The sequence below is a fragment of the Leptidea sinapis genome, chromosome 31 (assembly GCF_905404315.1).
Source record: "Leptidea sinapis chromosome 31, ilLepSina1.1, whole genome shotgun sequence".
NCBI lineage: Eukaryota > Metazoa > Arthropoda > Insecta > Lepidoptera > Pieridae > Leptidea > Leptidea sinapis.
The window spans coordinates 7,043,031-7,054,396 of NC_066295.1; positions in this window are offsets into that span (position 1 = coordinate 7,043,031).

Here is an 11,366-nt window from a genome sequence, read left to right on the forward strand (position 1 = left end):
AGTTCATATTGTATTTTAATTGTATATTACTTTTTAGTAGTTTTAATTTTAGTTGATTTTTTATAATTTTTTTGTAATGTAATTTTTTTTAAACAACTCCTTGCAATTAATGTATTGCATTGTTTTTGAGTTCAGAGGTATACAATTTCTATCATATATACTTAAGGGTGTGCCTTAGAGTGAGGATTAATATTGTATACACCGTTGGATTTCTATTTAATAAATAGATAAATTGTTTTGACTACTGTTTTTTATTGTAAAATGCATAAAAATATATTAATTTTACTATTGATGAACAAGTATTATTATGATGACTCATATAGGTAGTTAGTTAGCCCACCGACCTATAGAGGTCCCAGGTTAAATCTCGGTAGGTGCAAACATTTATATGATGACTATGGAAGTTTGTTTCCGAGTTATGGATGTTTACATGTATTTATGTATGTTTAAGTATATAAATATATCGTTGTCTTGTAACCATATTATTACAGGCATATGTATAGTTGTTGGCAAGATAATAATATGTCTAATAGTGTGTCAAAGGCCTGAAGATGGATTCTTGCTTACAAATATATTGAAATAATACAAGCAATGTAATACTATAAACTTACATTCATATATTTCAAATGGAAAAAAAAAGAATTATTACTAACAATAAGTAAAAAATTAAAACAAAATAAGTTAACTTAATTTCGAATTTCATTTGTGTAATTAAGTGTAATTAATGTAAAGTAAACTGAATTGTAACTGGCAAGAAATAAAGACTTTTTATTTTATTTTATTTCATTTTGATTTATTAGAATGTCAATATTATTTTAATTATATAATTATCATTGTAGAAAAGTGGGGGTCCACATTACACAGGATGGTAGGTACCACAGCGGCGCCTTTTTCTGTTGTCACTTATTGTATTTTGGTAAATTGTAACCAACATTTTTATGGACGATGCCAACTCGAGAGTTGAACAAACATACCGATATTTACGGATCATGCAGCATGCTGACGGTTGTTTGAGTGGGTAAGAGCGCTGGGACGTTTCCCGAGAGGCGCGGGTTCGGGTCACGCATCGTCTATAAATTTCGGTCACAAATTTAATTTGTTATACAAATTAAATCTATGGATAGATATGGAAAGGATCTACTTTACACTTGATAACCTGCTCAACCCCAATAAGAGCATATTAGGAAATTGAATTGAGATGTCTAAACAAATTGTAGATCCTGTAGATAGAGTCACAACCTGAGAGTTGAACAAGACATACTAAGATATCATTCGAACGGTTAGCTCAATTGATAAGAATTTAAATATCATCTCAAGCAAGCAAAGAGAGGCTCTTGCTTTCGATTTTTTACGCTTGTGTGTTAACTGACGAAAGGAAGAGATATAAAATAACAAACTGAATTTCACGTTGCCAACTAACCTGGTCGATTAGTCACGAGAGATCACGTTTTCACAGCCGTTTCTTCGGTGAAGGACGCGTTTACATTCTAGAATATTTTATAAGATTTTGTTGTAAAAACATATACATGCCCACACCAAACACTTACTAACTCTTCTCAGCGGAGTAGTAGGCATAATAAGTTTATGTTTATGGTGTTAACATTATGATTATGACAGTTTCTAGCAAATTCACTTATGTGCCTATGTGCATACACAACATTATCAAGAGTATATTGAGAGGAAACGGTCAAGATGTTTATTTCTTAAAATTTTGCTCTCAATGATTCTTTTAGACCTAGGTTATAAATAGCGCCAATATTTGGCTAAACCCATCACTGTAACATTCTAAACTTTATGAATGACTATCAAGTTGCTGAAAATTTTTGCTTAAACTAGAATCTTTAAAACTTTTTTTTATTCACCCTGCCCGTTACAATGCAGTGCCGCTTAAGATTCTTGAAAAACCCAAAAATTCTGAACGGCACTGCACTTGCGCTCATCATTTGAGACACAAGGTGTTAAGTCTCATTTGCCCGGTAACACATTTCTGCTTTACAACAGAAATAGGCGCCGTTGTAGTACTCATAATCTAGCCGGCATCCTGTATAAGGAGCAATGGTACAAAACTATATTTGGTAGCAATCTTGAAAGTATAGTTAAGTTTCAAATTCCACCTTCGCACGACACGCCACAAATTAGGATATCATCCCCATCATCTGGAGTGTGGCGGTCCTCCACAGTGCGGTTCTCAAGGAGCTTTCTTCCTCGTACTACTAAGCTGTGGAATGAGCTTCCTTGTGCGGTGTTTCCGGTACGATACGACATAGGTACCTTCAAAAAAAGCGCGTACACCTTCCTTAAAGGCCGGCAACGCTCTTGTGATTCCTCTGGTGTTTCAAGAGAATGTGGGCGGCGGAGATCACTTAACACCAGGTGACCCGTACGCTCGTTTGTCAAGCTTCAGTATGCGGACGACATATATTGAATCTACATAAGTCCACAAACATTACGTCGGAAACCGCTTGTCCGAAACAGAGATAATGTCGTCGCATAATATTAAAATGGTATTAAAGTATTAATTTCAACACACATAGATAATTTTGGTGATAAACACAAAATGAAGCTTATAAAGCTATAGTTTCTTTGTGTCGTGTAGGTCTTGAAAAATCAAAAAATGTTTTATAAAAAGAAAATAATATATTTAAACTACTTGAATTATCTATGTATATATTATTTACGTACACGCTTGCTTTTATTGAAACAAAAACAAATATATTTTTAGAAACATATAAGCTATAAGCACGTGGAATACGTTTTTATATGTTTAAAAACAGATACTTATTATTTTTGAGGACCAGTATGCCTTTATAAATGGAAAAACTTTTTACTTAGATCATATATACGTCTAGATAGACTGTGACCGCTGTGAAAACGTAAGAAAATATTGAGATTAACCTCTATTTTGAACATTCCATGCAAGTGTCATACAAATCGCGAGTGTAAGACGCAGCTTGTCACGCACACTAAAGTAATAAATCTGGCCTGTTTTCATCGGCTGTCTAGCAGCTGGAGGCTCTATCTAGACGTATAAATTATCTAAGACTATCAACATGTAGGTACAACATAGGGTTGCCAAATTTTACTAGAAGAAAAAGAGTGTATCTGATTTCAAAGGGGATAAATAAAGAGTACGGACTTCCAAAAAGAATATCATTTATTTTATAGTTTTAAAAAGGTATTTTTTGTACTTTTTGCAGCTCATAACAATTGGTCAAGATTTTAAAAAAGAATTGTGTAAAAAAGGTGTATTTTATCATACTCTATTAGTGTTTTAGATTAAAGAGTACGACTACATAATATGAAGTACAATACTCGTACTTTAGAGTACCTACGATTGGCAAACCTAGTACAATATAACAAGAGCTACAAGACATTCGACACGAGCATCGCGTGAATTAATCAATTTATCAATGATATTAAACGTTCTAAGCACGAGTTCTGAAACAAAACCAGACAAGAATCTCAATGATTCTCCGTATCGGAAAAAGTGTACAAAACATGAAATAATATAACAATTACAATATGGTTGCTATCACAGTTGCTATGATAAATTATTTATCGGCGCGTGTACAATGCATCAGCATATACTACTTAAATTTATTAGTAGGAATCAATCGGTAACTGTTCGCCTAGTATTTGTACATGTTCATCGTCACCCGGCAATTAAGATGTTTAAGCTGTATCAACATACCAAGTGTGTCAAAGTCAAAGTGACATAACGTTGACAAATGAAAGTAGACGCGGGTGGCGCGCAAGCCGATTATCAATAAAGAACTTTAGGTAGTGGTTCCAGTGACAGCGAGAAAGCGAGTATTTATAGCTCATCGCTATTGTAAAATATTCTATTTGGTTTACAAGAGTATCCGTTGAACTTACGAGCTCGACTTTTCCTATCATATGGTAGGTCCAGTAATTTAAATTTAATATTTATAATAAAATTTCAAATGCGGTTAGTTTAAGCCTATTTGAATTATGTTTATTTGAGTTTGACAATAACTTTGACTCAAGTAATGTATAACTAGATACCATGTGAATTAAAAAGAGGCATAATATATTAATAGCTGTAAACTTGTCTCACTTGGTCCCTCCACCTCATCAGGGACCTGCCTCGTGGTCTAGTGCCCTCGACTTTACCCTGCTCTGCGTTCTATGGAGTCGCTTCCACGTCGCGATACATGCCCGAAGAAAGTGAGAATGCGAGCTTGTCTGACGAGCGAGACAGTCTCTGTTTGATACCGAGCTCCCGAAGAATGGACTCATTGGTTCGGAATTCCGTCCACGGTATACCGAGCATTCTTTTCCAGCACCACACACACACAGCACATACAGCGCACGGCGCATTTTTATTTTTTATTAACCTACATTTTTATTCAACGTCAAGTTCTATAATATAAATAGGTATGTAATCGTTATATTAAATCAATATTCTTTCGCTATCAAACCTTATTTATATATATAACCAAATTAGTAATATATGCGTTGGAAGATCACGACATTCTCTAACCTACTTAGTTTATAGGAAATAAATAGGTAGCTAATGGTAATTTCATTATAATAATTATCACTTTAAATAAAATTGTTTCAGCGTCTTTAGGTAGTTTAAAAATTTAAAATTGTATCGCCAATGATCCTTAATATATTTTGCTTTATTTATGTTTCTCCATTTTTTAAATATATGTTGTAAATTATGTTGGATCTGTGAAGTATCTCACTCGTGAGTCCAAAGAGTATAATAATATATAGGGAAGAGAGAGCCCTCTCTACGCATTATGAGCTGTCTATTTGAAAACTAGCGTCATCTGAAGATTGGCCCCGAAAATAACTATGTACAAGCTCGAAATTATAAAATTCATTTTAATATTGTGACGCAATTAAATAACTAACTCTTAACTTTTTAATGTAGGTATTGCAATGTTTTACCATTTTGAAATTGCGCGTAGAGTTAGTTATTTAATTTTGTCACAACATAGAACATAAAAGATACATTTAGTAGTGTAATTATGCAAAATGGAACACGAGAGCTACATACATGCGCAAACGCTAGGAGTAGCCGCCATTTTATGACCAGTGGGCAGTGACACAAATAAAGAAAAGTTGAAAGGTTTCAAAGCGGGAAAAGAAAGCTTTCATTTTCGGGACAACTAACAGATGGCACTACAGTCTTCTGAAAACGTCACTTTAAGGCGTCTGTCCTACCCCTGCGTGAGTCTCTACTGGCTGGCTGCAGAGGTCGCTGCAAATACTTACGATTTCGATACCTACACGGGGAGTGAGACAGGCCAGCCGGCGTGGACGGTCTTCATTAGTTTAGAAAATACTGCATGATGCACGCGATTACAAACACTCACCGAACGACTTCTAGCGGTCATTCTAGTGATGTGCTAGTAATCGTCCAACAAATGTCAAATCTATGGGTTTTAGCTGCTCGTCCATTTTAAGTTTCTAGTTCTACTCGTTTCTCGCTTATAGCTGGCGGTAGGACAAGGCCCTTAGGTCGCATCTTACAGCTAGTTTATATTTCCTGGTAAATTGTAATAGTCTGAGCACATGATCGGATTTGGTCCGCAAACCATCAGACGTGGTCTGGTCGGACCATATTCGATGATATGTCGTATTTTTGAGTACCGACCGGACCGTACCAAGTACAACGCCGTACCGAATCCGACCATGTTTTTAGGATATAAAACAAACTAATTAAACTCAATTTATTCTTAACCGACTTTAATTAAGAAGAGGTTTTCAGTTCATGTGTGTGTTTGTAACCATAGAACACAGTCCGCCGAGCCACTTTCTGGTGTAATAAACCGCTGGCACACTAAACTTTGACAATCCCTAGCTTAATATAATACAAGTCACATACTTTGGTAGAACCCGACGAGATAGCCCTCGTTCTGCAATCGCTTAACACCACTCACACTCACATCACAAATCACACACACTTATACATATACATACATTCACGCATAATCACAAAACACACATACATATATCACCGCACTCGTCGGCGAGTGCGAAGTCTCTTCAAACCTAGAGTCCATTGGACTAACAGATGTATGAGATCTTTAGTGATATTCTCTCTATCTAGCCTAGTGAGCAGGCGGTCCGAGGTTCGATTCTCCTTCCGAGACGCCCCGCGCCTGAGAGCTACATTTTCGGCTTCCAATGCCCCCGCCCGGCTTCGCTGTAAAAGCCTTTAAGGCTGACAGCACAGAAAAGGTTTATAGCCTATGTGTATATATAGGAGTATACCTTAATATATTCGGACGTCATGCGCTCGACGTATTACTACATAAATACCAGAAGAACATAAATATAGTAGCGGTGATAGTAATGTCTTTCATAGCGGTTGAAATCCTAATCCAAATATAGCCAGCTCTTCTCGTTACATGTCCTCCTGGTCAGATTCATTTTAAACACTGATGCTTCATTAATTAAATCAAATCTAAATCAATGATATTATAGTTAAATTAAAAGATTGATCTAAATCACTTTATTCAATTAGGTTTATTAAATTACAGTTATGAATGTCAAAAGTTTTTTTCTAATTACCATGTACCACCACTTCCGAAACGGTTGAGATTTAAAGAGAAGAAGAGGCAAGAAACTCATTGCCACTCTTTTAAATCAATTTTTACAGATTCATCGACAAACAAATTATTTTATTTAGAATATATTATAAGTGTAAAATGATGCAACAAAAATAATCAAACATCAAATAGTCAATGTCTTACACGAGTAAGTCAAAATAAATAATGTAGGAAAAACAATGGAAAATAATTGTAAAATTAAATAGATAAAAACACAAGAGTTATTGAATATAGTAGATACGTCAATCCACACACACTGTAAGTAACTTAATGAAGATATTAAGCCAGCATTACATTAACAATTATAATTATGATATTATCTTAATATATATAAATTACGTGACACGTTCTTTGTCCGCGATGGACTCCTTAACTAATGAACGGATTTAAATGGGGATTACTTCATGGAGTGCAGTTAAGTCCAACTTGAGAGATAGGATACTTTTTATTTCGATCTGGGACCCATAATTATTTTTATTTCCAATATTTGTTTTGTATGGATATATTTTCTGTGAGAGAATTTATTGACGCACGATTTGACAGTTCTGCTGTAAGAGAATTTCATTATAACAACAAGGAGCATACGTTACGAAATAATTCTTGATGTTATGAAATATTATTGACAAATTCCTATAAAACAGTATTTTTTTTTTGTTATATACAGAACAACGACTGTATATATATATATATATATATATATATATATAAAACTATAAATATATTAAATAACGCAAATTTTAGAAACATAGAATCATCCAGCCAGCACAAGTAGCACCCTGTCTGTTCAAGTTTAATGACATGGCAAAAGATAGGTACGTTAATCCAACTGAAGATCGATCTATCTATACTTAGGTATACTTCCTCACAGGCGAAACAAAAGAAATACCATCAAATATTCACTTAATAAAAATCATGTCACAATTTCTTAGACAAAGACCCCAATATGAAATAACGTGTCACAGAAGAATTGATGTCCTTTGTTCACAATTGTAAATCTAGCGTAGACAGAGGGTGCAACTAGGCCGTCATTTATAACATGTCATGCCGTATTCTTATGGTCATAGATATATTGTCTATCGAATTAGCTGAAACAAGTCTAAGGGATTTAATATGTGCCCTTGATCAAATAAGTGTAAGTTTCTGGAAATAATGGTTTTTTGAAGAGGATTCAAATACCTTTTCTTCTAAGTCTGGATACTTGCAGTAGGAATTTAGTATTCAAGTTAAACATAAGAATACATAATAGTACAAGTAAACTATGTCAAAACACATTTCGATCTCATATTTATGTTTTCGTGTAATTGAGAAGCATAATAATTATAAGTTTATAATAAAATTCGTTTGTGAAACTTCCCCAGTACCGGTGTTTAAACTAATAATATATCGGTGGCGAATGATAAAAACTTGTGAATAGGCAGATGTGTTCATTAATATTACCTACGCATCTCCAATCTTAGGTTGAGATCTATTAGGTTATATAGTACTTAGACTTCGCTCGAACTTTACTTAAGAAAAACTTATTTGAGTCTAAGAATAGCATCATCTTTGTATTCGTTTTTATAGTCATTTGACAGCTGAAATTATGCTGAGCTTAAGCTGAGAGAGCATAAAGCAAAAGTCAAGTTCGCGTGTTATCAACTCACTAAGTTCTACGAAAATAAAGTCTGAACAATTTCTAAGTACGCTTTATAAATCTCAGCCTTCTATCAGCCTTAGACCGCGGAGCGTCACCTATTTCCAAAGTACTTCCAAAGAAAAACATCATGAAAAAATAAATAACTTTAACAACTTTTTCTTATAATATTACTATCAATAACAATTTTGGTTTGACATTTATTTAACCGTTTATAAACATTTCCGAAAATAGTTTACGTTGATGAAGATACCTTTTTTTTGCATAACATATAGGAATTTCATCATATTAAATAATATTATTATTTATTTACTTAAGCTTGTAGCAGTATCTTTAATTAAAATTCGGTTGGTTTGAGAATTGAACGCCCGTTTCCTACTGAAAGTATAACACGTGGAGCCCGATAATGGGTAGACATTAAGATTATTTAGGGTATGAAAATATAAATCTGTGAACGCCGTGTTTGACAAACGACAAAGAACTGTGAACAATACTAATGGTATTCGATAATGAAGTTTTGAAATATCGAACGCTCATGAGACAAAGAAATAGTTGTGTGCTTAAGAAAGTCTGGGTTAATTTTGGACGTAGACAACGAAAGCTATAATTTTTCTGTGTTGACATATTCGGCCCCATTACTTGACTGAATGAGTTGAGCAGACACATTTGCTTAAATTCAAATTAATTTTAATATTACTCATTTATTAATAAAATTATTGACGTTTTATGAAACTTGGATATTTATATTTGATTGAACACGTGTGTTTGTATACAAATAAGACTTTATTTTTTTATATACCTTATATTGGCCGTATGAATCTTATGAAGCTTTTTGAAAGTGTCCATAAAATATCTTGAGCTAGGATTAACCTACCTAAGACAATAAAGTAAAATCAAAACTCAACTTGTATCAACTTTCATTGCACCGAACTGCTTTTCGCCTTTTAATTCTACTAATTAACAATAGAGTTAGTCCGTCGTGTTTTTGTGATATTATTACCTTATAATATAGACAAATACAAATTCAAATATTTTTGTTCAAAATAGGATGTTATATCCCTAATTGAAAGTCGAAAACTTCCACTCAATCCAAAAAATATGCCTCAGATCTGAGAAGCTGTTCGCAGGTATTCTGGCGCAACAAACTCAGTGGACTTCTTTTAATTCATAAAAAAATTGGTTACAAAGTAATATTGTACATTTAAACCTATTATTTGATAGCCTAAGGGTGGTCACTCCATCTGTGGGATCATTTAGAAAGTCATTTATGTTACCTTTACCACACAGACTTTTTTAAATTTCGTAATACTTTTGTTTTGAACATTTTCTGGGATCTTGTTGTAAAAGCATATACTTCGCCCCACAAAAGACTTACTAACTCGTCTTAGCCGATTAGGGGGCATTATAAGTTTGTGTCTGTTCCTGGTGTTAACATTGTGGTTACGAGACTTATTAGCAAATTTACCTATATGCCTATGTACACACACAAATGATGATGAACGTAATAAATTCAAGCAAATAACATCCACATAGGTACTCTATATGTCAAAATATTTTGATAGGCAAATGAATGCGCGAGCCAACAATAGAATAATAATTTATTAAATAAACATATTATTATGAAGCGTATCGGAGCGACCAAAACAAACCACTAGTTGGCGGACCTTCGTAGATTCGTAGAGGTGCTAATGCTATAAGAATAATCCAAGGTTTCGTGAGGGCTTTGTTAATATTTAAATCTCATCAATCTCGTCTGAAGATAATTGATGGCGATAACATTGATTATTTCGTAAGTGAATTATTGATGCTGATTTTTGTTTTTTGATTGATTTTATATTAGGCCCCTAATGTCTTACATTATGATTTATGATGTTTAATCGTTTTAGATGATTCGAGGCAAATGGTTTGTGACAAAGTGGAAGATAGACTCTCAATTCTACAGCCACGACACAGTCATCTGGTTGAATCAGCCAGTCAATTGAAACTTGAAAGCCAGCCATTTTATTATTGCCGATCATTAATAAAATGGCTAAAAATAAGTAGCCATCATGTTTATTTCCCAAAATTTTATTGAGATAGCCTTACTTCAAGTTCATGAATTTGAAATATTTTGTTTGAATAGGTAAGTTCAAGTTATAATAACATGTGATTTACCAGCATGTTACATGATCTCTGGACTTGACGTCGATGACGTCACATCGTCGCTTTGTTGCGGAGTGTAAAACAAGGATCACTTGGATATTATTATTAAATAAACAACGATTTATTTTTCAGTATTATAGATCGATGTAAGGGTGATGCTGATTATTATTATTATAATGATAAAAAAATCAATAAAGAATCAGGGTTACATAAAAAAAAGATTTATTTATCTGCCAGTACTATTATAGCGAGACAGAACAACAAAAAATAAAGAACAATTAATTGATTTTTTTTAATTAATTGTTTGTTGTTAACAACAAAAGTAAAAACAATTAAAACTTCAAAAACAAAGCAGTGATAGCACGAAAATATCACGACATGTACCTAACAAATGTTATGAAGTATATATATATAAAATGTAATGAAGCTGCAAACCTTACTGACACAACAGGACGAGCGCGAGGGGGTGAAAGGGGTACTGGAGGGGGCTTCACGTACCAGCGAGGTCCACAAAAAATATGGCCGTGTAGTACGTGACTACATCTACATATTTTCTATATGGATGATGGAACCAACAACAGAGCTAGTGCGGTTTGTGAAGCAGCTGAAAAAGCTAAAGCATACAAATACAGGGGTCGTGGCTCCGAATACGATTTTGTCCCATTCGGTGTAGTGACCCATGCTCCGTGGGATTCTAGCGATTATAAGGACTTTTAAGGAAAGCAAAAAGATTAGTCGACATCACAGGAGACCGAAGAGCTGGCAGCTACCTCGGAAACAGAATTAGTCTAGCTATTCAATGAGGGAACGCTGCCTAAAGGGATTCCTTTTAATCATATATTTTAATAATCATATTAAAATTTTTAAGGTTATTGTATTTAGAATCTGCTTAAATTGTTAATTATTAATATTGATGAATCTATTTATATTGTTATTATATTTAGTTATGTTAATTAGATAATCTAGTCATTATCTAAGTAGTACGTATACGTTAATAAAATATT